The following is a 25,352-nucleotide window of genomic DNA, read 5'->3' as shown; positions in this document are numbered from 1 at the left end:
TCCCTACACAGGACGCAGAATGATGTTTTACTATCCTAACTGCTACCTTCTCTGAGTACGTACTCGGAGAAATAAATGCTTAGTTAGTGTTAGCCATTGTGCTTGCTCTTATCACAAGATCTATGGATACATAGTATTTATATAGCTTCAACGATGAAAAGAGTGAAGATGGGTGGGAGAATTTGGAATTTTAAGAAAAAAGAAATAGAAAAACACTGATCCAATGGGTGTCCATATTTGGCCATTAATTATATTTGACCACACAGTGTCTTTTCTTTTCAAGTTAAGAGTCATATAATTCAGATTTTAAGCAATTTCTATTATAAAAATATTATATTCCATAATGTCTTATTTCAAAATTTCCAAGGCCTGAAACCCACCACTCTTCTTTACACAAAAACTAATGCAGAAATGCAATAAAAAAAAAAAAAAAGATTGTGCAGCAAACGGAACTATCGACAAAATGAACAGGCAGCCTGTGGAATGTGAGAAAATATTTACAAACCACGGATGCAATAAGGGATTAATAGCCAAATTATACAAGGAACTTATACAACTTAGTAGCAAAAAAATAAATAAATAACCCAACGAAAAATGGGCAAAGGTCATGAATAGACATTTTTCTAAATAGACATCCAAATGGCCAAGAGGTATGGACTTGAGGACATGGGGAGGGGGAAGGGTAATCTGGGAAGAAGTGAGAGAGTGGCATGGACATATATACACTACCAAATGTCAAATAGATGGCTAGTGGGAAGCTGCTGCATAGCACAGGGAGATCAGCTCGGTGCTTTGTGACCACCTAGAGGGGTGGGATAGGGAGGGTGGGAGGGAGACACAAGAAGGAGGGGATACGGAGTTATATGTATATGTATAGCTGATTCACTTTGTTATACAGCAGAAACTAACACAACACTGTAAAGCAATTATACTCCAGTAAAGATATAAAAAAAAAAAAGTGCTCAACATCACTAATCATCAGGAAAATGCAAATCAATATGGCACTGAGATATAATCTCACACTTGTCAGGATGTCTATTAAAAAAAAAAACAGGAGATGATTAATACTGGCAGAGATGTGGGAGAAAAGGAAACTTTGTACACTGTTGGTGGGAATAAAAACTAGCACAGCCACTGTGGAAAACAGTATGAAGCTTACTCAAGAGATTAAAACTACAACTACCATATGATCCAACAGTTCTACTTCTGGGTACGTATTCCAAAGGAAGCAAACTCATTACCCTGAAGAAATATATGCACTCTGATATTCATTGCAGCATTATTCATAATAGGCAAGGTATGGAAACAAACAACCTACGTGTCCATCGATGGTGAATGGATACAGAAGATGTGAGATACACACACACACACACACACACACACACACAGAGGAATATTATTCAGCCACAAATAAAGAAAAAAGCCCTCTCTCCATTTGTGACAACATGGATAAACCTAGAGGACATTATGCTAAGGGAAATAGCCAGACAGAGAAAGGCATACTGAATGGTATCATTTATATGTGGAATCAAAAATAAATCTTAAGTAAAACTCATAGAAACAGAGAACAGAATGGTGGTTGCCAGGGGTTTCAGGGGTGGGGGAACTAGGGAGAGGTTGGTAAAAGGGGACAAAGTTTCAGCTACAAGATGAAGATTAATAAGGAATGATGAGCTAATGTATAACATGGTGGCTATAGTTGGTAATACAGTATTATATAATTGGAATTTGCTAGGATAGTAGAAATTAAGTGTTCTCAACAAAAAAGCCTGTAAATACATGAGATGAGGAATGTGTTAATTAACACTACAGTGAATCCTGTCGTGACATATATGTATATCAAAGTCAAGTGGCACACTTTAAATATATTACAATTTTATTTGTCAATTATACCTCTGTAAGGCTGAAAAAATAATAGTAAAGGTAAACACAGAGCAGGTCGGGCTGAACTTGGGGAGATGAGAATGGATCTTCCCAGCTGGCTCCAACACCCCGTCACCTGGCCTCCCGTGGCAGCTGCACAGACTGCACGGAATTTAAAATCCATTCACCTAGACTGCAGCTCACGCCTTCGCTTCCACACAACACGACTGGCCGTATTGGTAACCAGTGGTGTGTAAGACGCTCGTCTGTAAGCTCGTGTTTGTTTGTTTGAGTTTTAAATCCTTGTAAAAGGGGGTTAATCAGAGGAAATCTCTATACATGGGGGAATGGCAACCATCCCTACTTCACTGTAGTGTCGTAGAGCTTAAATAAGACGGTACACTGAAAGCACGCAGTGCCAAAGTGAAAGAAAAGGGAAGAAAAGGGAAAAGAGAACACTTACAACGTGTGGTTACTACTGGCACTTACTCCCTAGTTCATGGAAGTACTTAGTGACTGAGAATTATACAAAGTTTCCTACTTATCGGGAATATATATATAAGTAAGTATATATATACATATATAATAATATAGTTACTATATATAAATTAATAGGAATATATATCTGAATATGTATATAAGTATATATATATATACATAATGATATAATTTTATATATATAACTTATTGTGTATATATGAATATGTATAAGTATATATACATATATGATTATAATTATATATATAATTGAATGGGAATATATAAATAGCTACATATGTAAGTGTATATATATATATATATATAATGATATAATTATAATTATATAACTTATTGGAAATATATATATGAATATGTATATATGTAAGTGTATATATACATATACTGATATAATGATAATTATATATAACTTATTGGAATATATATGAACATGTATATATTTAACTGTATATATATACATATACAGTGATATAATTATATATAACTTATTGGGAACATATACTAACTATATACAAAATTACATATATAATCTGTGTATATAACTGTATATGTGTAGTTTTATACACATATATTTTTACAAATACATAAAACCTGTATATATTTATATATACACACACACACACACACACACACACATATATATACAGATTTTTATTTGCAGTAAACTATTTTTCTTTGGAGTAAAATGGTAGCATTTCTTCACAGGAAAATTCCCAGGGAACTTCAAACTCTGTCTCCTCCCTAAAAGCATATAAGTGCATTGTATATTGAACATATTTACTAGGGAAGGACTTCACAAACATAGAAGCAACACAAGAGCAATCGTTTTTTTTCAAACGATTTTGGAATACTGCTTTTTTTTTTTTAGACCGTTCTCACAGTACTTTTTTCAAACTTAAGTCAGCATTGTCTTCCAGTGTTAAAGGCCCCCCTCACCTCTGCATTGAACTTAAGGTGTCAATCAATACAAAGGAATGGAACACCCATCCTGAGCCAATTCCATTATGTGTAAATTCGAAATATTTAAATTTTTATGCAATCTGATGAGTAGATGAGCTCAGATTTAAAATTCTTAAAAGCACGTTTATTGTAACAAGAACTGTTATGTATTAATACTGCAGTTTTCAATACAGATTGACTTGTGTTGCAAAAAAAAAAAAAAAAAAAAATTGTAAAAGAAGACAAGATTGTAAAAGAAGAGAATCACCTTCTTGCTTCCAGACACATTTTGCTCCCTCAGTCCACGATGTTCTGACTATCCTCCCCTAGGGGGACCTTTCTAGACTCTGGATCAGTAGCAAGGAGTGTGGCACATGACCTGCTTCAGCACGGGTCGAAGCAGCCTGGGAAACACAAATAAGCAAACAAGCTGAGACCTCTCTAACCTCGATTTGCACAAAGCAGTCACAACGGTCAGCATGATGACTGCCTAGGCAACGGAAAACTAAATCCTAGGTTTCTGTAACGTCCCCTTTTGACATCCAGAGGGCAAAAGGTTAAAACCGGCTTCGAAACAGTCATGGCCATCTCGTATTTCACAGCCATGACAAAGAGGACAGAATATCATTTTTATGACGATGAATTCTGAACTTCAGTAAAGAAAAAGGCAACCTCAAAAAGAGCGGGTACCACCATTCTGGCAGTGGAAGCATGCACGGGGGAGCCTTCAGGAGGAGGAGCAGCTGCCCGCGAAATGCATGTGTGTCCTGCTGGTCGTGTCCCAGCCCCTCCCAGTATAATGCAGAGGTGCCAACAATCACTGCCTCTGTGGCAGTCAGGAAATAAACATCCTAACAAAACTCTGTGTGCAAGGTCAACGGAGACTAAGGAAAGCCCTGCTCCTGAGGAATGCAGCAAAACTCTTTCATTCCAAATTAATTCCAGATTAATTCCAGAGTGCTGGATTGGGTGAACTCTAAGAAGAAACCACATCTGAAAGGAGGAGCTGGAGGGATACCAAGAAACTCTGTCCCTGAAAATTTTTTTCCCAAACATTTTCCTTTAAAGCTGTAGAGCTCCTATTCCAGAGATCAATTTTTCAGCGAAGTGCTTTTCCCCTAGTCAGGTCCTATTTTATTTTATTTTATTTTTTATTTTTATTTTTATTTTTATTTTTATTTATTTATTTATTTTTTTGCGGTACGCGGGCCTCTCACTGCTGTGGCCCCTCCCGTTGCGGAGCACAGGCTCCCGACGCGCAGGCTCAGCGGCCATGGCTCACGGGCCCAGCCGCTCCGCGGCGTGTGGGATCTTCCCGGACCGGGGCACGAACCCCGGGGCAGGCGGACTCCCAACCACTGGGCCACCAGCGAAGCCCTCAGGTCCTACTTTAAAACAGAAGTGCCACCATGAAAGGAGTGAACGCCCCGAGGGAAAGAATTTCTCAGAAGCTTCCTCTGTGCTAGAATCAGCATCTCTGGGAAGCTTGTGATTCTTCCCCAGGTGGAAGGAGTAAAGGGAGAAGCTCTGAGATGAGGACACAGGTAGAGACCAGCTGGTGGCCAAAGCAGGGCCAACCAGACCTTGAAGACCTTAAGCAGCTGTTAGTGAGTGAACACAACTGCACCCCGTTCTTAGCTTGAACAATACCGACGTACTCTGTCTGCGCATGCAGTGGTTTCGCAGCCCTGAGCTAGTCTAAGGGTGTCCCAACCATATGTCTCAGAGGCTGGGGTAGATGTCACTGCCCCCCCCCCCCAACCAAGTGCACAGAGGGCTGACACGGCCCATCCTGGGTCGCCAGGACAGGAAGATGACGGGCAGCCACAAACACAGCTTTGCACTCTCACCCCGGGCAGAAGCAACTCCTAACCCTCCCGCTAATTCATTCACTGTATCCCTTAAAGAATGACTTAAATACTTTCAATAATGTCCTTTAATTAAGTCTGCTAATTTTAAAATGGGATGTGTGCTGATGTTTTCTCATCTTAAATCTCCTTGAAGTTTCTTAAAGGCCAGGAGTCAGCCTTACATTTCATTTGCTTTGCCTGCAAGTAGCATCCACTGCAAATAACACATGCTTAGTGTCCAGGGTTTTCACTCCAGAATATGAATCTAGAATCTGATGCAGGTGAACTTTACTTTTCTAGAAGTACAGCTATCTCTACTCCTTGATTTTGCTTGTGGCTGCGCATCCTAAAGGATTCCTAACCTCAGAATATATTTTCTTTGAAAACTCAGATAAGGGGGGTGACAACTGCTTGCCTCTGCCTCCAGTACAAAGTCACATCTCAGACGTCTTTCCCTCTTGTATCCTCAGGACGCGTGTCAGGACCAGGTCCACAGGGCAGGATCCTCATCCTCCCACTGCTGCCAGAGCTGGAGGGACGGTGCTGTAGCTCAGCACCCACAGTGGATCCACAGGTAACCGGATGCTTGAAGAGCATGAGAACACGTCAGCCTCATAGCCACGTCGGAACACAGGTGGTGGAAGGACTGAAACTTTGTTCCAACCTAACTTGGTCTAAAATTAAATCACGATTTAAGTGACGGCTACATTTTAAAAGTCTGAATGTTTTTGGTATGACGACATGAATGGGTATTATGGATACATCAAATGATGACTTTGACAATAAAATAACCATCTGAACTTGGTGTGAAAGAATCATACATACTGTCATTTTAATTCATGGAAGATGAAATCTGACATTCCCCCAGGAGAAAGGGGGATGTTTGAATGAAATGTTCATCAACAAGAGAACTTCTGGAAAGTTGTCAGACTAGAATGCAGAGAGTTAGGTAATTTTTAAAAAGCAGCTCATTTTATTCAAACAATCTCACCTGGCATTTTGTCATTCAGGAAAAGTTGTTAGACAACATGTGATTGAGTTATTTGACAAAAATGCCATTTCCCATTTACTGTATTATTCATATCGAGTTGCTCAACCACTAAGTAGCCTGTGTTAGATGCAGCTCTGAAATTAAAGACGTGTTTACACGGGAGGTCTTGAAATTTTCAAACATGCTCGAAAATAATGACTTTTTTTTGTGACAGGCAGTGGTCAAATAGGAAGTTGTCAAGTTGTGTGGGTTTTCTCTTACAAAATCACTGCTTGCCCAGAGCACCTCCTAACTTCATCAAGTAGGAAGCCCAGCAGAGTGAAGTGGGTCCTGAACCCTGAAATCTGCTTTGTAAGCATAGATGCACTGCAGTGAAGACAGCAGCCCAGCCCAGGAGAAGATGTCGCTAGTAGCTCATCTGTGACTAAGCAGGAGACTGGAGTCCTGGGTGAGAAAGCAGTCCCGGGTCTGCCTGCCACAAGGATGTGGCCGTGAGAATCCTCGGGTCTGTGCTTACTGAAGAGGCAGCTGCAAGAAAATTCACCATCGTTGACATTAAGGACTCCAGAAATACAATTAAGGACCCTGAGGCCAGATTTTCATGTTTTGCAATTGAAATGCTGCTGTGGACCCAACCAAACTCTGAGCAAAAAAAAAAAAAAAAAAAAGGGAGGAAGGAAAACTTCCAGGGAAATTGTCAAGGACATGCTGGTCCGTTAGCATCAAGTGGACCCTCTACAGGCTTCAGCTTCTCAATTAGCTCTGGGAACGTGCAATAAAACAGATATTTGTATGTCGCTGTGGTCTGGGCCCAGTTGTGGGAGCTGGCTTTTGGTGGCAGTGAACTGTGTCATCAAAGTATCTCTGAAATCACAAAATGGTAAATACTCTGTTTATGCCGCTTTCTGTCCCACTGGATTTCCTGTCCACGTTTAGAGAGCTGCCGAGCCTTTAGTGTTCAGGACTCTGCTTGTGCCTTTTTCTCTCTTCAAGCTGTGATTTATATTCCCCTCAGCTCCACCAGGCTCTCCTAGTTTCCACAGGCTGCAGCTGCCAGTTCAGATGTGTTCTGTTTCTAGTAACATTCTGAAAATACAAATGATGACTGTGCCCATTGATTCTGCATAAGATCTTTCTCAAGAATTTCTTTTTTTTTTTTTTTTTTTTTTTTTTTTTTTTTTTTTTTTTGCTCTCTTTATATGCTTTGGGATTTGACGATTCAAATTACACGTTTAGAACTTTAGATAACCTATTTAGTAAACCAGAACTCCCAATCTTAGGACTGAATTTTAAATACGAGGCAATCAAATGCAATGAAATAGTTTTAAAGAAATAATACCACCATTTTGTGTGGTATTTTTGACTTTTAGGGTAATTTTACTTCTGTTTCTTCATGTAAACCTCTAGATAACCTTATTTTATTTTAAAAATAAGAAAAGAGAGGCCGAGAGAAGTGAAAGGGATTAATGCCATGCTCTCACTTTGGAGGTCAATTCTAGTGACTAAATGAATAAATTATTGTATTTTCAGCATGATGCCAAAATAAAGGCATTTTCTTATATTCAGTAAGGGAAATCATCAAAGTAGAGAGTAGAATTCAACATGGAATTATTTCTCTGACTGGAGAATGAATTATTTGAACTTTTAGCTCTCCTGTATATTCACTGACTAAATTCCCATAGATGTGATTTTTTTTTATCATTTCCTTGAAGAAAAAATAATCAATTAAATCATATTGACCTGTTTTTCTTGTTTGTTTTTTGTTTGTTTGTTTAAAGTACTGGTTACATAAGCTTCTAGCACAACCCAACTTTAGAATTCCAATTTTTTAATACTGTCACTTCTTTCTAAAATTTCACTTACTATTTGCTAAAGTAAAAAGTAAAGTCAGTTGTGTGATTAAGTGACTCAGTGCAATCTCAGATCTTTGTAACCAGTTTGCCTGGATCCTTCTGTCTTCCCTTCCTGGAATGAGTTTTGCCTCTGCCATTCCTTAGGAAGGAATACAGTTCCGAAAGGAAGTGTGGTCACACATTGCCACAGGGCTCTCTTGCATTACTCTTATTGATCAGACAACATTTATTTTTAATGTATTAACAAGCCATGTATTTAAGGCAGTTCACATTTGATTATAAAAATAGCAATTGATTATAACCAGGGTTAGCAGGGATTTTTCCAGCAGGTTCTTTTAATCACTTCTTGTGGGAATAAACACAGTGTCAGTTAAAATCAAGACACATATATATATTAAATGTCTTGGCAAGTTTTCAGAATCTGTCTCATGGAAAAAATTGGCTATTCACACATACACGTTGACATTTATTTCATTGTTACGTGATATAGCAAAGGAAAAAAAATCCCACCAAAATATGAAGTAGGAAAACCAGCTAAATGACCAAACTAAAGAACTAGTGAAAAAAAATAGATAAAAACTAAAACTATTCACAATGATTAAGTAGAAAAAGCCAGTTAACAATGTTATTGACCATATGATTAACTGTTTATTTTTCTCTTCTAACAGCATATTCTAATGAGATCACAGATAAGAGTTATTTGATGACAAATCTTCTGTTTGTTTTACAGCAGTTAATTCTTTCTTGCAAGCATATACTGTATTGGCAGGTGAAACATATGGAAATAAAATTCTAATAAATCCCTGTACTTTTCCTGAAAATATGCAAATTATTACTTTTAATGAAGGTTTCTGCATCCAACCGTGGCTTATGCAGAGCTGTTCGTGGAGCGTGGAGTGAGGGCCCAGCCTGTGTCCTGAACTTGCTTAGAAATTTCTCTCCTGCACCTGGATTTGCAGGTCCTTCCAAAAGCCACACTCTGCTTGGTGCTAGAGAGACTGTTTTCAAAAGAATACCTAACTTTTACATATTTACCTATTTTTGTGACCTGTCATACTCTACTAGTGAACCATATGCATAATATTATCTGAAAATATGTGACAATATTCCTGAAGTTGTTTATTTTTTAAAAATAGCATGCATCCCAAATCATTCTTGTATAAGTAGAAATACACTACTGAAAACTACAAAACTCTCTCACCTTTCTATAATTTAGAAGAAAAAAAAGTAAAACTGAGGGGCTTCCCTGGTAGCGCAGTGGTTGAGAGTCCACCTGCCGTTGCAGGGGACATGGGTTCGCGCCCCGGTCTGGGAAGATCCCACATGCCGCCGAGCGGCTGGGCCCGTGAGCCATGGCTGCTGAGCCTGAGCATCCAGAGCCTGTGCTCCACAATGGGAGAGGTCACAGCAGTGAGAGGCCCGCGTACCGCAAAAAAAAAAAAAAAAAAAAAAAAAAGTAAAGCTGAAAAGGAAAACATTGTATCACTACAGTATTTCTTGATTTTTTTTATTCTTTGATTTCTTGGAAATAAAAATGTGATAGGAAGTGTTCTATCATTTTCCAGGGCTAGTGACTATTTTATTGATAAACTCATATAAATCAATGAATTTGCCATAATTTGAGATTTAGTAGCTAGTTCCCAGAAATCAGCAATGGTTTTATACAGACACACACACAACTTTTTGTATGTGTGTCTGTGTATACACAAGCATGAATACATACATTTATTAGGTGAAAGTCCAAAGTCAGAAAATCTTTCGTTAATAACTTTAAAAAAAAATTATAAATGCCTTAGATAATTATTTTCCCTGAGTTTTAATTTAGAAGCCAATCATGCTTTGGGTGTTTCATTTCTCTTCCCCTTCAAGCATTCTCTGATGAGTTGACAGACACTGAATCAAATATACAGATTTCTTAAGTAGGGGAATTAAATATGTATTTTATTTTTTATTTGGGCCAGATAGTCAAAAGAGTATTGCAAATAACAGCATATAACCACCTATTAAAATGTGGTAATTTTTTTTTTAAGTTTGGGCAATAAAAAAGAAAATGTTTTATAGTATTTATAGATTTAGTCCTCTCAAAATATTTAAATACTTTCATAACTCTTGACAATCCTGTTTCTTTTCATAATAATGATAACCCTTGCTCATGATAAACTTTCAGTAATGGGTGAAAAAGCAGTTTAAACTGCTTATAAAACAGGATGCGTCTTTAAATGTGTTGGCAATTCAGTCATTCATGAACAACTAGGTATAGAGTATATAATAAGATAATTAACACTTATTGCCAGATTTAAAGTATAATCAGCCTGATACCATGTTAGTTTAAATTATTTAAAATAATATATCAGATTGATCAGCTATCATAATAAAATTATCTTGATTAGATGGAACGAATCCCAACGAACATCTGTTAAGAACCCAGAATCTTCTTTACCTAAAATGTTGATGCTGGACTAATCTGTAGTGTTGAAAATGAGATATATGTATTTTAAACTCTTTTAAATCTTATTTGGCAAATACATGGCTTCCCATTGAAGTTTATTTCATAACCTTAAAAAAAACTACTTTTAATGATTTGAAAATTATGATACATGTTTACATGCAACATATGTGATTGGCCTACTGCCAAACTGTATCATGATTAAAAATGTTAACTTATAAGATAGTTTACGTAATTGCTGGGAGTAACACTGATGAATATAAATGAGTTTGATTAACAGGAGATAACCAAAATCAGAATAACAAAAAGCCAATAAATAATTAATTAAATAAAGACTCTTTTTCCTCCCAAAGGGTGTTTTCAAATTCTAACGAGGGGCATCTGCATACTTCAAATCTGCTCACAACAGTTCTATGGCACAGTGGCAAGAAGCTTGGTCTCGAAGAAGGGGGATGATCTACACACTTGACAATCTAGCATTTTATTTGACATCCTTAGCCAAGATTTTTAATTGTAGAATAATGACTGTCTCATAGTTTTCATGAAGATTCAATATCATATTTTATATATCTATTATAATAGACATAGAATGTGCTTTATAAGATGACTATGACAATTAAATATTGAGGCTTCTGTCATGATGGGCAGGTGAAATTAACCAACCCAGAAGCTGATAACTAACAACAACTTTTCTGAGAAATCTTTCTTAGAGTCTCTACATTCAAATCCTGTCCAACGGTTTGCCTTTCTTACTTCAAAAACTAAACATTACCCAGATGTCTTTTTGGTTGTGGCCACGCAGCGATGCCCCCAAACTAGCCCCTGAATCCAGCAAAATCACTCTGCTTAACTCCTATGTGTATGCTAAACACTCAGCTTCTAGTAGCAGTTTTGTTTACATATGACTAAATACTTTGTCTATGCCATCTATTCCTTTGCTATTTATTAATATTATTAGATAGAAACAACTATATGAGAGAAAGGAAAATTTATTTTGTTTTTCCCCTTTGTTATACAGTATGATTTTGGAACTTCAACTGGAAAATGTTTGTAGACATCAATGATGCTCTGTGCCTTTTAGTGACATGAGCTAAATCGGACATTTCCTTTTCTAACCATTAGATGGAACCCATTCACTCCCCCTATAAAAATTCAGTTAAAAACACTTACTAAATCACAGGGGAGTGACTGTCAGGGCAGGAGGGAGGAGGGAGGCTCTTCAGCCACAGGCTGCTGCTGTGATGTCTTCTCCCATGTCAGGAGGGTGGCCCGTCCTTTACCTGAAAGAGGCTGCACACCTCGTGTGACTTAGGAAAAGGGTTCCCGGGAATAAAACTCCTGTGGCTTCACAGCAGTGCTTAATAGTACTGATTTAGGAAATGTCCAGGAGATGGTTGATTTAAAGGCCATGGTTGGCACCCACTTCATAATATGCAAACTAAAAAAAGAGGGAAAATCGTGGCCACATAGTCGGAAGTATTCCCTGATAACGTACTTTCAAAAACTGCTTGTCTATTTTTATTTTTACTCAAAACCATATTGTTCATATATAATTTCTAGTTATTGTAGCCCTTTGTTATTTAAATAATAAAACAAGACTGTGTTTTCCTTAGTTGCAATATTAATGGAAATGAACCAGCTTCACAGATATTTGCAGCACGTTTCACCAATCATTAACATTAAAAATAATGAGAATGAAAGTGGGAGAATTATTTAACATGTACTGATAGAAATCTACACTTCACGTGCTAGAAATTTTTGCCTGAAACTAGTAAGAACCTAATAGAGAAAACATTAACTATAGGGTAGAAACTCTATAGCAAAGATGCACAACCCACAACTTTAAATAAGAAATGACTTGTGGGGCTTCCCTGGTGGCGCAGTGGTTGAGAGTCCGCCTGCCAATGCAGGGGACACGGGTTAGTGCCCCGGTCTGGGAAGATCCCACATGCCGTGGAGCGGCTAGGCCCGTGAGCCATGGCCGCTGAGCCTGCGCGTCCGGAGCCTGTGCTCCGCAACGGGAGAGGCCGCAACAGTGAGAGGCCCGCGTACCGCAAAAAAAAAAAAAAAAAAAAAAAAAAAGAAATGACTTGTGCTTATTTTCAGTCACTTATGTGCCAGTTTCATGAACACTTTAAACATGATTTTTTGTTATTAAAAATTTATCTTTTTAGGTTACTCTTACCTGTCAGAGTAAATTCATGAATTTTTCTCATATGGTCAATGCTTCTTTAATTACTAAACCAGAAAAGTAAATATTACCAGGCTGGTAAAGATGCTTAAGTTACTTTCAAGTTGTATATTATTTATTAGCATGAAACACATCAGGGCAAGATTTTCTACCTTTTATTTATTAATGCATCTGTTTCTAAGGTCTAGAAAAGCGACTAACACATGAAAAGTTAATACATATTTGTTGAATAAAGTCAAATTATACTATTAAAAGCTCCTACTGATCTTATCAATATTATCCATTAAGGGCAAGTAAAACAAGACAGGATTTGCATAAGCAATAATGACATCACTACAATGTACTTTTACTACCACCATGACCGCCTTCGTCAACTGTGGTCAAGACTTCCTTGAAAGTCTACTGCTCCAAGATCTTCTATCAACTCCTTTACTCTCCACAAGAACCTGACGAGTCTCTACTCTTACTGTTGTCTTAAAGATGATGAAAATGTCTCAGGAAACACCTTCTCTGGCAGAAGGGTTTGAAGCATCATATCTGCTTTCATGCCGCTGAAGCTCTTCCTAAGACATCCAAATCTCGAATCTCTATACAAATAGATTTTCTATACCCTACATGTTCACACTGCATACTTTTTGTCATTGTATGATAACAGTGAATATTTTTGCCTGTAAATTGTTGGTCAGTGTTTTGGATTAATTTCTTTGGATAATTTCTAGGACTACTATTTAGGGTAAAATGGTATACACATATTTCACATTCTTGCCAAACTCCTCTCTAAATAGAAAAAATTAACTCCTAGAATAGGGGATTGTTTCTGCCATCATATTTTTGAGCCTTTAATAGTCTTATAAAAATCTAATTAAGGGACTTCACTGGTGGTGCAGTGGTTAAGAATCCACCGGCCAATGCGGGGGACACGGGTTCGAGCCCTGGTCCGGGAAGATCCCACATGCCGCAGAGCAACTAAGTCCACGCGCCACAACTACTGAGCCTGCGCTCTAGAGCCCGTGAGCCACAACTACTGAGCCCGCATGCCACAACTACTGAAGCCCACGCGCCTAGAGCCCGTGCTCCGCAGCAAGAGAAGCCACCGCGAGGAGAAGCCCGCGCACCGCAACGAAGAGTAGCCCCCGTTCGCCGCAACTAGAGAAAGCCCGTGCGCAGCAACGAAGACCCAACACAGCCAAAAATAAACAAATAAATAATTTACCTTAGTAAATATTCCAAAATCTGTAATAAATTATAAAAAAAAGCTAATTGGGCAAATATTTTACCTTTACTTTTGTTTTCATTGAAATATGTGGTTAATTAGTCAAGTCATTATATATTATATACTATGAAATAAAATTATCATATATAAATATATATAAACTTAGGTTTATATAAGTTTATTTATAACAAGTTTATATATTAATACATAGATATACAATATGTAGAGAGAGAGAGAAGGAGAGAAAGATGTATTTACACTCTATTTTATGTGGTTTGTTTATTTCAATTCTTGGTTCACTTAACTGTACCCTTGTGAATTTTTTTTTTTGGGTCATGTGCAAACCCTTGGACCATTCAATATGGTCAGACTGCATATTTAGTGTTGGAGGCCAGTCACTGCAAACCCTCATAAGTAGGGAGAATTCGGAGCCCAAAAAAGAGTGGAGGCTGGGCTTCTATGGCAATAAGTGTCCAGTGCAGGTGAGTACTCTGTGTGAGTGGGAGATGTTCGGTCCATTGACCCTGGTTACAATGCTAACAATTAGCAAGAGTTAACACCGGGACCTGCATCTGATATGTTCACCACCCAGAACCGATATTCTAAACTATTCGACAAGCGAAATATTTATTTCTGATCTTAAAATGTAACAGCTTATCTTCTTTCTCCAGATTAGAGGGGGATATACAGGCAGGATTTTTACTTCAATTGCCTTCCTTTCTTTTTCTCAGCTTCACTGAGGTATAATTGACTTTCACAGTAAGTTTTATACTTTCGCGTGTTTTCCTTTTACTCACAGCATCCTTTTGTTTCTTCTTGAAGACCTCCTATAACATTTCTGGTAGGGCCAGTCTAGTGTGATGAACTCCTTCAGCTTTTGTTTGTCTGGAAAATTTGCACTAATTGCTTCCAAGCAGTGGTGCAACTCACCTGAATGGATCTCCTTTTAATTCTTTCCTGTTTCATTTGTGTCTCCCCAAATCTCACGCTTTCCCTGCTACTTGGAACACTGTCTTACCAGACTATTGCCTTTACTACTATCCTTTTCCACTTCACTTCATTCGTGGCTTTTCTCATAATTTCTAGGTATTTGCTTTTTCATATGTTTGTAGATTACAGACTCTATGAAGGCAAGGGCATTGCTCACAGCCTAGAAGAGGTATGTAAAAACTCAAATGGAATGAATTAATCAACAATCTTGGTCTAGGTAGATGGTCTCTCCAGATAGAGAAGAAAACAGAATTAATTTGAGCCACATTAACCACTTACCTAAATGGTTGAAGGGGGATTTGTCTGACTTCAAAGCCCTTACTTGTTTCACTATGTTAAGAAAACTTTCTTTTTATACTATTGTTTAAAAATACTTTTACTTTTAGAGTCTAGATTTATGTCAAAGCCAAATATTACTAGGATTTCTCCAGATACATGCCCAGGAGTGGGACTGCAGGATCATCAAACCATAATTTGAAAGGATACATGCACCCCTATGTTCATAGCAGCACTATTTACAGTAGTCAAGACGTGGAATCAACCTAAATGTCTATCAACAGATGAATGGATAAAGATGTGGTACATTCATACAATGGGCTATTACTCACCCATAAAAAAAGAATGAACTAATGCCATTTGCAGCAACATGGATGGACCTAGAGATGATCATACTAAGTGAAATAAGCCAGACAGAGAAAGACAAATATCATATGATATTGCTTATATGTGGAATCTGAAAAAAAAAAAGGTTCAAATGAACTTATTTCCAAAACATAAATAGACTCACAGACATAGAAAACAAAGTTATGGTTACCAAAGGGTAAGTGGGGAAGAATAAATTAGGAATTTGGGATTAACATGTACACACTGCCATATATAAAACAGATAACCACTGAGGACCTAGTCTATAGCACAGGGAACTATACTCAATATTTTGTAATAGCCTTTAAGGGAAAAGAATCTGAAAAAATATATATGTGTGTGTATAACTGAATCACTTTGCTGCACACCTGAAACTAATGCAACATCGTAAATCAGCTATACTTGAATTAAAAATAAACAAACAAATAAATATTTTAAGAAAGAACAACTGGCAAAGAACATGGGTTTTGTTTCCAGTCATACTTACACAACAAATATGAAAGTTTTATCAACTGATGGGGCTTCATTACCCACTTTATACACTCTCTATTGATTTTACACCAAAAGATAAAGCTTACTGAAAAACGGAATGTGTCCCCTAAGAGATCAGAGCGAATAATTAAATGCATATCCCCCAAGGAAAGTGACACAAAAAAGCACGTTTAGTTTCCAAGGTGTTTAAATATATGATCGTCTGAGTCAAGCGATTTATTTCTCAAAGAGGAGGAGGGCAGCTGATAGAAACTATTCCATCTACTGTGAACAGTTCCTCATGATCCATACGGGCACTTCCCGCCACACCTGGGTTTAAACAGAGCTCTTAAATACAGATTAATGTTCTGCAATATCAAAATGAAAATTTCACATTTCTTGCTATTTTAGTTAATAGCAAGATAATTATATTAGTTGGCCAGTATTTTACATATCACCCAGACTAAAGGTCAATGAATGAATCAGGAAATACGTATTTGAGGGTGTGAGGGTGTGTGTGTTCGTAGGTCTATTGGGAGTGGCTTATAGGGGATTGCAGTCATCTTTGTGTCTGTTTTTTCCCCACTTGTTTTGTTGTTTTCACCCTATTTTCTATGTTACAAAATCCTAAGATGCAACTTCCACAAGTAAACTTATTCTGAGCTCTCAAACTGAAATGATCTATTAATTCCTCTGAGATTACAGTTAATATTCATTACATTTCTTATGATTACTTATCACATTCTACCTGTTATAGTAAGTAATTCCTACAAGATGATCCAACTAGATCATGGGTTCCCTGAAGATAAATTATGTCTCATTCCTTTCTGGACAGCCTGCCTGCCATATGTACCCAGCATAGCAACCTAAAACAGAAAATGAAAATAAATCTTGCTGAAGCAAGAAATGTATAAAGGGGTGCGTGCGCGTGCGCGCGCGCATGTGTGTGTCTGTGTGTGTGTGTGTGTGTGTTTCTTCTTCTCTGAATTGTTTTGGGTATCATGCACTTGACTTAAAAAAATTACTTTGATGGACACTCACAGGTAATCTGCTATTGAATTTCACATTCTCCTGTTCAGAACATCAAATATTTTTATTCTTCTGGGACCCAGGCATAAAGTCCCAGGTTAAATTTTATTTTCAAATTTCATGCTAAAATATTGAGAGAAATTTGGAAACTTCCCTTTGCTGCTAATGAGAGTATGGTAAATTACCAACTTCCTCTTTTTGCCACAGATGCCTGGAAATTAAAAATTAAATATTAATTTTGGTCTCTACCATTCTATTCATCTCCATTTATAGTTAATTAATTCACTCCTCCTGGCTTTCCTTTTCTATTTCGTAATATTATTCTGTGTTTTGCTCAAACAAAGCAATGGAAGTAATTTGTAAATACGGGTTATGGATAAATTCAATAAACAAAAGAATGGTAACGGATCTCTGGATCCATTTCACCCACATAATGGCACCAAAAGCTTGTGTGGACGTCTGCCTCTTATGTTCACCTTATACAGTAGCTTCCCCAGAAAACACATAGTACTTGAATAAGTGCTGAATGAGGTGGCTGTAAATTTGAATTTTTATATCAGCCAAATCTGTCATCAAACCAATGCATACTGAGAACCCCCTATGGGAATGACAAAAGGAACGGCAAGATCTGCCCTCAAGAAAAGCCTCCTCTCTAGTGAAGACACAGTTCATCTCCAGCAAAACTGTGATTATCAGTGGGCCAAATCCTGTACCCTGGGACCCCCGGGGGCTGGGGTAAGTTGGTAATCACTGAACATGGAAAACTTCAGCCGCCCCATAACCTCACATGCCCCCAAACACCAACTGTTTGCACACTTCTTTCTTTACTTCAGTCTTTTTTTACCTCTCATTTATAAAATGTTTATAATTCATAGATTTATTCAACGCGTATTCTATTTGCACTCTTGGAATCCACCTACCAATAAAGACATTATGGCAAGAAAGTCAAGAATGTGTCCATATTTGTAAATATTTCAATACGCTCAGCAATGCAGCAACGCAATTTGGTAAACGGTTTGAAAAACATAGATCCTCCTAGGGGCTAATGAATAGAATTAGGTATATTTGTGGGAAAGTAATTATTTGAATGAAAAGTGTTGTCTCCTTGCTCACCCTCTTCGCAGCGGTATCGAAGTGGCTCTTGCCCAGCTGGGCTCTAATTATCACTAATCGAACGCTCTGATATTGGTATAAAAGATGTATCCCCAGTATATTACATGAGTACGTTACAGTACTGATGCTTTTAAGGGAAAGCAGCTTCCCTTTTTGGGGACATCCTTTATTTACTGAGGTCTAGTCTACTCTTGATCACCTTCCCAATGCTCCCATTAGCTTTAATGAAAGGAACACAATATGGGAACGGTGAGTGGATGGGGAATTAGTGTCATAATATGCATTTGATTGCAAACCACAGGTTCCACTGCTTTTAAACTGTCTCCTAGAAGCGTGGGCTTTACAGCAATTAGAAGATGAGAAAAAGAAAAATAATATTGTGTAACACCTGGGCCACATGATGTCTCTTCCAGATGTACACAGCAGTACGTGGGCAACACAGAACATTACACGGCTCTACTTTACCCATTTAAATATGGTACCCTTGTCCCTCATCAGACTTCATAACTCCGGTCGGGGTGAAGCACACACAGACACAGGTACCGCAAAATCTCGATAATTGATGTTGTGTTTTAGGTCAGGAAATGTAGGACATCTTCTCTTGGAGCAGACTGCAATATCTTCTAACGTATTCTGAATATTGTGTCAGGGGTGCCAGGCAAGTATTATTTGATTTTGATTGCTACAACAAGATGCGAGAGAAATATTGATGAAAAGTTGAGGATGGCTGCGAAGGCTAAAGGGAGAGAGAGAGCAGGAGACATGGCTGTTAAATTTGCTTTTACCTCACAGGATATGGTGTGTGTTGTGGACTGAATGTTTGTGTTCCCCCAGAAATTTACATGTTGAAGCCTTAATGTCCAATGGGATGCTTTTAGGAGGTGGAGCCTTCAGGAGGTAATTAGGTTTGGATGAGGTCATAAGGGTGGAGCCCCTGTGATGGGATTAGTGTCTTTGTAAGAAGAGGAAGAGACCAGAGCTCTCCCCTCATCCCCACCACTCCCCTGGTACCCATGTGAGGACATGTAGACAATCATCTACAAGCCAGAAAGAGGGCTCTCACCAGGATCTGAATGAGCCGACACCTTGATCTTGGACTTCCCAGGCTCCAGAACAGTGAGCAACAAATTTCTGTGGTTTGTAAACCCCTGAGTTTATGGTACTTTATCCTAGGAGACCAAGCTGACTAAGACAGTTTGGAAAAGTACCTAAATTTTAGAGGCTGTTTTAATTGCAGGCAGTCACAGATAAACCTTGTAACCACTGAGGCATATTCCAAAAAGACCATGTGCCTCTAATAAGGTAAATATATATTCTCAGCCAACGCTGCCAGAGGTAAAACATCAAAACTAGGGAGAATGCCTCATGGGTATCTTCAACTGTTTATGTTACAGATGTGCCTAAGTTCTTTTAACCCCCAGGTTCCTAAAAATCACATCTATTCCCAATGGGTTACTTTTCTCCTTTCTACATTTTTTAAGTATAAAATTGGCTTCATCATTGTCTAGCGCTTTACAGTTTATAAAGCATTTTCTAATATATGATTTAATGCCAACCCTTTTAAGACTTGTGGGAGCTATGCCTTATGGTTATCAACCCCGGGCATGTGTGGAAACATCGTCGTTAGTGGAAAAGTGAGCTTGCCCCACACCGAGCACATTTTAACACTACCTTAGATCATAATTAACATGTACCAGGAAGAGGCTGCAGGACGTGCCTGGATTTCAGATTTAACGTGGGCTCTTACACGTGATGTGCTCCAAACAGCATAAAATAGCTTCCCCTGTCCGTGGTCAGGGACATCTCAAGATTACTAAAGCATCTTTGGTGGAACTTTCCATAAAGTGGCTCTGCCCCTCTCTGCTTGGGTTTTGCTTCCCCATCTGGGGTTGTGGGTTCTCATTTTGTTTGGGGCTTCAGCACTGTGATGGAAACAACCTCCTCCTGCAGCTGATTTCTTCTGTTTCTCACTCCCCAAGGATACCTTTTGCTCTATTATGCTAATATTATCCAGGTAATTTTTTCTTTTTCAAATAAAAATTCATTCAAGTTTTTGCCTATCCTTTTCAAAATGTGGACAGTTGAGTATCTTTTACTCTCCCTAGGTTTTCCTCTAAAGGACCGAGGCGCCTCATAGCCGATGACCCCACTGCTGCAGAGTCAGATTCTCTGCAAATCGTTTCCCGTGTTCAGCTACAGGTAGTCTTTTCAGGCTGAACTCCCATCCCTGCAATTTCCACTGGGTTTTCCACAAAAGATTGCATCCTGGCCCTCATGTGGATTCACACGACTACCCATACCCAGGGTTCCCTGAAACTATCACATGCAAACTATGGCCTCCCCACAGTCAGAAATGCCCATCCTACTAGTTTATTCCAGTCCCTTGCTATTTGTATAACACATGCCGAAACGTCAGCAGACCACCAGCAGAGAATTGGTGTGAAATTTAAGCTGGACGCACCACACACCTCAAGAATATGGAATCCACCACGTTTTCCCCAGAAGAGAAAATGCAACCTTGTTTACTTAAATCTTTTCAAACTCTCTTCACAACACACGGCTCACATTTTACATTTCAAATTTGATAAATGAGACCGGTAACGTCTCCCTCAGATTGCTTTTTAATGATTTCTCATGCCATAATTCCTCTTTTTGATTCTAAGAGTCCCCTGAAGAAAGACCATTAGGTAGTTCACTCATACACTGGATAAACAAGCTGTGGGGAACCTTTGATCCCACACGCCATGCACTTGGCAAAGACAGGAAGAGGAGGCCTTAGAACCTCCTTCTTTAATGGGTCATTAGATTCAAGTGTACTCCTACCAAAAATGTTTGATTTTATCTGCTAGGCTTTCTGTAACAGAAAGCTAGTTAGAGTGAACCACAATCTGTGCTAAGGTTCGAGTTTTCAGGTTTACATCCTGGACCTGCATTTATGAGTTGTATGATGTTGAGTGATTTATGATATCTTTCTATGCCTTTGTCTCCTTGTCTGCAAATGGGGATCACAACTGCACATACATTAAGGGTAGTTGGTAGAATTCAGTGAGCTAATATATGGAAGGCACTTACAACAGTGATGGGTCCACAGAATCGATACACGGATCATTATTACCATGACTAAATACTCGGTGAGAAGCAGAGTATTGTTCACCATGAATTGTTTTGCATTCTTTAGATCTGGACGACCCATTTAGAAGGTCACCCGTCATTAAGAAGCACTACTTTTTATTTTATTTATTTACTTATTTATTTTTGCGGTACGCGGGCCTCTCGCTGCCGTGGCCTCTCCCGCTGCGGAGCACAGGCTCCGGACGCGCAGGCTCAGCGGCCATGGCTCACGGGCCCAGCCGCTCCGCGGCACGTGGGATCTTCCCGGACCGGGGCACGAACCCGCGTCCCCTGCATCGGCAGGCGGACTCCCAACCACTGCGCCACCAGGGAAACCCGAAGCACTACTTTTAAAAAAGATCCTATTAAAGTCTGCGGGGCAAGGTGCTGTCAGAGAGGCCAGATGCCAGCGCACCATACTGCGATGCCTCAGAGGATGGAGAGCAGAGGGAATCTTGCACACCTGGAGGAAGATGCTCCGCCTCCCATCTGGGAGAAGCCGATGGTTGAAAAATGGAGAAAGAAGGACAGAGGAAGGAGCAGCGGGAAGATGCTCTGATAGCAACAGTGACAGTGACCATCACGACCACAGTACTCCCAGGGCCAAGGGCTGAGCCAAGCCCTGAGCATCCTCTGTCCTCCATCCCCACAAGCACCTGGGAACTTCCACTTCGCAGGTAAAGAAACGGGCCTTAGAGAGGGGAGCGATCAGCCCAGGAAGACAAAGATTGATAAATGGTGGAGCTGGGATTCCAGGCCTGCTGACTAAGTAGTTGTTTTCCAATTTGGAATATCTAATTTCAGTGTTAGTACCTTTGGTTATAAGATGATAAAGCTAGATAGAGACACATTAATATATGTTTCTATAATGGAATATGGCATTAAATAATGACTATGGGTTTTTGAATCATAGCACCCTGAAATACAATATTATGATTTTTCAAGTAGGTACATTAAGAAAAAAAATTGCTATAGCCAAGTATAATATTTTGATTTTTGATTTTTTTGTTTTTTGTTTTTTTGTTTTTAGTTAAAGAGAAGAAAAATATAACTAGAGCTTGATTTGAACAGACTGCCAATTTTTTTTTCCAAAAATACCAATGTATTTTCTTGGTTCTGGGCTCAGCATTTATAGCATGTGCACTCACATATACAAATGTTCGTCCATGTGTGTGTTAGACGGTGTACACAAAACAAAAGAAAAAGAGAAAGCAAGCGAGAAAGAGAAAACTTGAATCAATGTTTAGAAAATCAGAACTTGATTTCGGGTTTTAGTCTAATTCATGGTAACTCTGCAAAAATAACACGAATTAGAATCTGGTGATGACGGGCAAGAGGTGGATTATGCAGATTCAGAAATAATAACTGACCTCATGTGGTTGCTCTGACCGCATTTTTCTTACTGTGTTCATGTTCTTAGCTTTCAAAACAGCATGGCTTTTATGTTACTCAGGTGTGACCTGTCATGAAAAATCACACCATAGATCCTGGACTCCTCCGAATTTCATGGTATGGAGGGATGGATGTCAAAGGAAGCTCCCTGTCCCTTCCCACAGCTGGTGGTAAATTAGAAAGTACCAAAGAAGCACCAATGGGTTATACATTAAATTCCTGTTTTATGCTTTAGGATATTCCCCCAGCGCGTACAGGGCACATTTGCTCAGAATAAATGACTTTTTCTTGCAGGCATATCTGTTTCCATTCATTAGGGTTACATGTTACACTGTTTTTTCTTTTCTTTAATAGAAAGTAAATATATGCATACCTTCTTGCCTGGTCTAACACACATGTATACACACACACACACACACACACACACACTCACACACACACACACACTTTCGAATGGCACTGCTGCTTAAAAACTACCCACTGCAAATGGTTTAACAGCTAAAGAAAATGTGCACTTCATTTACTTGCTTGCTCTCCCTCTGAATACCAACAGTTTCCCAACAGTTTCCCTGTATGGAGTGGTGGCCTCCTAGTACCTGAATCTCTTCACAACACTAATCTGTAGACACACAAAAGCTCTGCAAGGGAGATAGTAGAAATCTCACCTCAGCCTCTGAGAATTATTTCCTCAATGCTGAGATCTTTCCCTGCATCTGTCTGGCCCCCAGATACTTTTTCTTTTCCCATTCGTCATGCTTTCCTCCTTGGAACATCTCAAACCATTCTGCATAAGCTACAAGATTTTTCTTCTTTACTCACTCCAGCCTAAAAGTTTCCCTGCTCATATTCTTAAGTCAGATGCTCCCCACCGGGGGCTCTTTGCTGTCTCTTGAACTTCTGATTCCTTTCCTATTTCCTTCTACCAAGAGCCCCCTCTAAAATTCAGGATCACACAGCTGGAAGCTACAAGCCGAAATGAGCTGGATCCCTCAGCTCATTTTGGACCAGCTGCCTTAGAAGATCTTCCAAAAGCATTTCCATTTTGAACCATCCCGGTACTCTGCAACAGCAAGGGGAAGAGGCGAGCTGGAGAGGCCCCTGAAACTTCCCTTGTTCTAGCTGAGAGCATCACGGTTTCTTCGTAAGTCTTCCCCACGTTTCTAAAAGTTGAGTTCCTTGGAACTCTTCTAGAGCACTGATTAAAATGGAGACCCCTGAACGCAGCCCGGCACCCCCAAACTTTCCAGCCATGAGTCCTGGACATTTGAATTTTTGAACTGAAGTATGTATAGTTGATTTACAATGTTGCGTTAGTTTCTGGTGTACGGCAACGTGGTTCAGAGATGTATACATATATAAAATACAAAAAAGAATGTATATATACATTCTTTCTATATTTTTTCCATTATGCTTTATTATAGGATACTGACTATAGTTCCCTGTGCTATACAGCAGGATTTTGTTGCTTATCTATTTTATATATAGTAGTTTGTATCTTCTAATCTCAAACTCCCAATTTATCCCTTCCCACCCCCTTTTCCCTTTGGCAATCGTAAGTTTGTTTTCTATGTCTGTGAGTCTGTTTCTATTTTGTAAATAAGTTCATTTGTATCATATTTTAGATTCCACATATAAGTGATAACCCCATACGGTATTTGTCTTTCTTTGACTTACTTCACTTAGTATGATAATCTCTAGGTCCATCCATGTTGCTGCAGATGGCATTATTTCATTCTTTTTATGGCTGAGTAGTATTCCATTGTGTATAAATATGTACCATATCTTCTTTATCCATTCATCTGTCGACGGTCATTTAGGTTATTTCCATGTCTGGCTACTGTAAATAGTGCTGCTATGAATATTGGTGTTCACGTGTCTTTTTGAATTAGAGTTTTCTCCAGATGTATGCCCAGGGGTGGGATTGCAGGATCATATGGTAGCTCTATTTTTAGTTTTTAAAGGAATGTCCATACTGTTTTCCATAGTGGCTGCACCAATTTACATTCCCACTGAACAGTGTAGGAGGGTTCCCTTTTTTCCACGCCCTCTCCAGCATTTGTGATTTGTAGACTTTTTAATAAGTTTCAAGCTTAAGTGGAAAGTTGGAATATCTCTGCATTGCCATTTGCAAAGTCCACTGCCAGACTTTTCTGGCTTTCAATAGCTCCATTATCTTCCTTTCTCTTTCTACCCCTGTGATCATACAGTCTTATAAATTCTGTGTGTCCTGCTCACAGAAATTTGTAATTGTTTAATATCTCTCATTTCTTCTTTTCCCAATCTATCTAATACATCAAAATCACCTTTATTTTCCTGAAGCAGTGTTTTTCTTATATTAGCAGATATTAGGAGTACGATAAACATTTTATCAAGAAACAATAGGGCTTTGCAGATAAGATAAACCATACCATTTTTCTAGACTCCACATATATGTGTTAATATACAATATTTGTTTTTCTCTTTCTGACTTACTTCACTCTGTATGACAGTCTCTAGGTTCAGCCACGCCTCTACAAATGACCCAACTTTGTTCTTTTTTATGGCTGAGATATATTCCATTGTATATGTGTACCACATCTTCTTTATCCATTCTTCTGCTGATGGACATTTAGATTGCTTCCGTGACGTGGCTGTCGTAAATAGTGCTGCAATGAACACTGGGGTGCATGTGTCCTTTTGAATTATGGTTTTCTCTGGGTATATGCCTAGGAGTGGGATTTCTGGGTCATATGGTAGTTCTATTTTTGGCTTTTTTTTTTT

General features: G+C 38.7%; 1 protein-coding gene across 1 annotated transcript in view; it reads right to left on the bottom strand.

Annotated features, from left to right (window-relative positions):
* LOC103077051 (CUB and sushi domain-containing protein 1-like) overlaps nucleotides 1–25,352 on the bottom strand; it is a 902,706-nt gene that overhangs the window by 221,854 nt on the left and 655,500 nt on the right. The window lies entirely within an intron of this gene.

Source organism: Lipotes vexillifer, unplaced genomic scaffold, assembly GCF_000442215.2.
Source record: "Lipotes vexillifer unplaced genomic scaffold, Lipotes_vexillifer_v1.1 scaffold864, whole genome shotgun sequence".
NCBI lineage: Eukaryota > Metazoa > Chordata > Mammalia > Artiodactyla > Lipotidae > Lipotes > Lipotes vexillifer.
The sequence above is the reverse complement of the archived record's forward strand: the minus strand, read 5'-3'. Positions and strand labels throughout refer to the sequence as shown.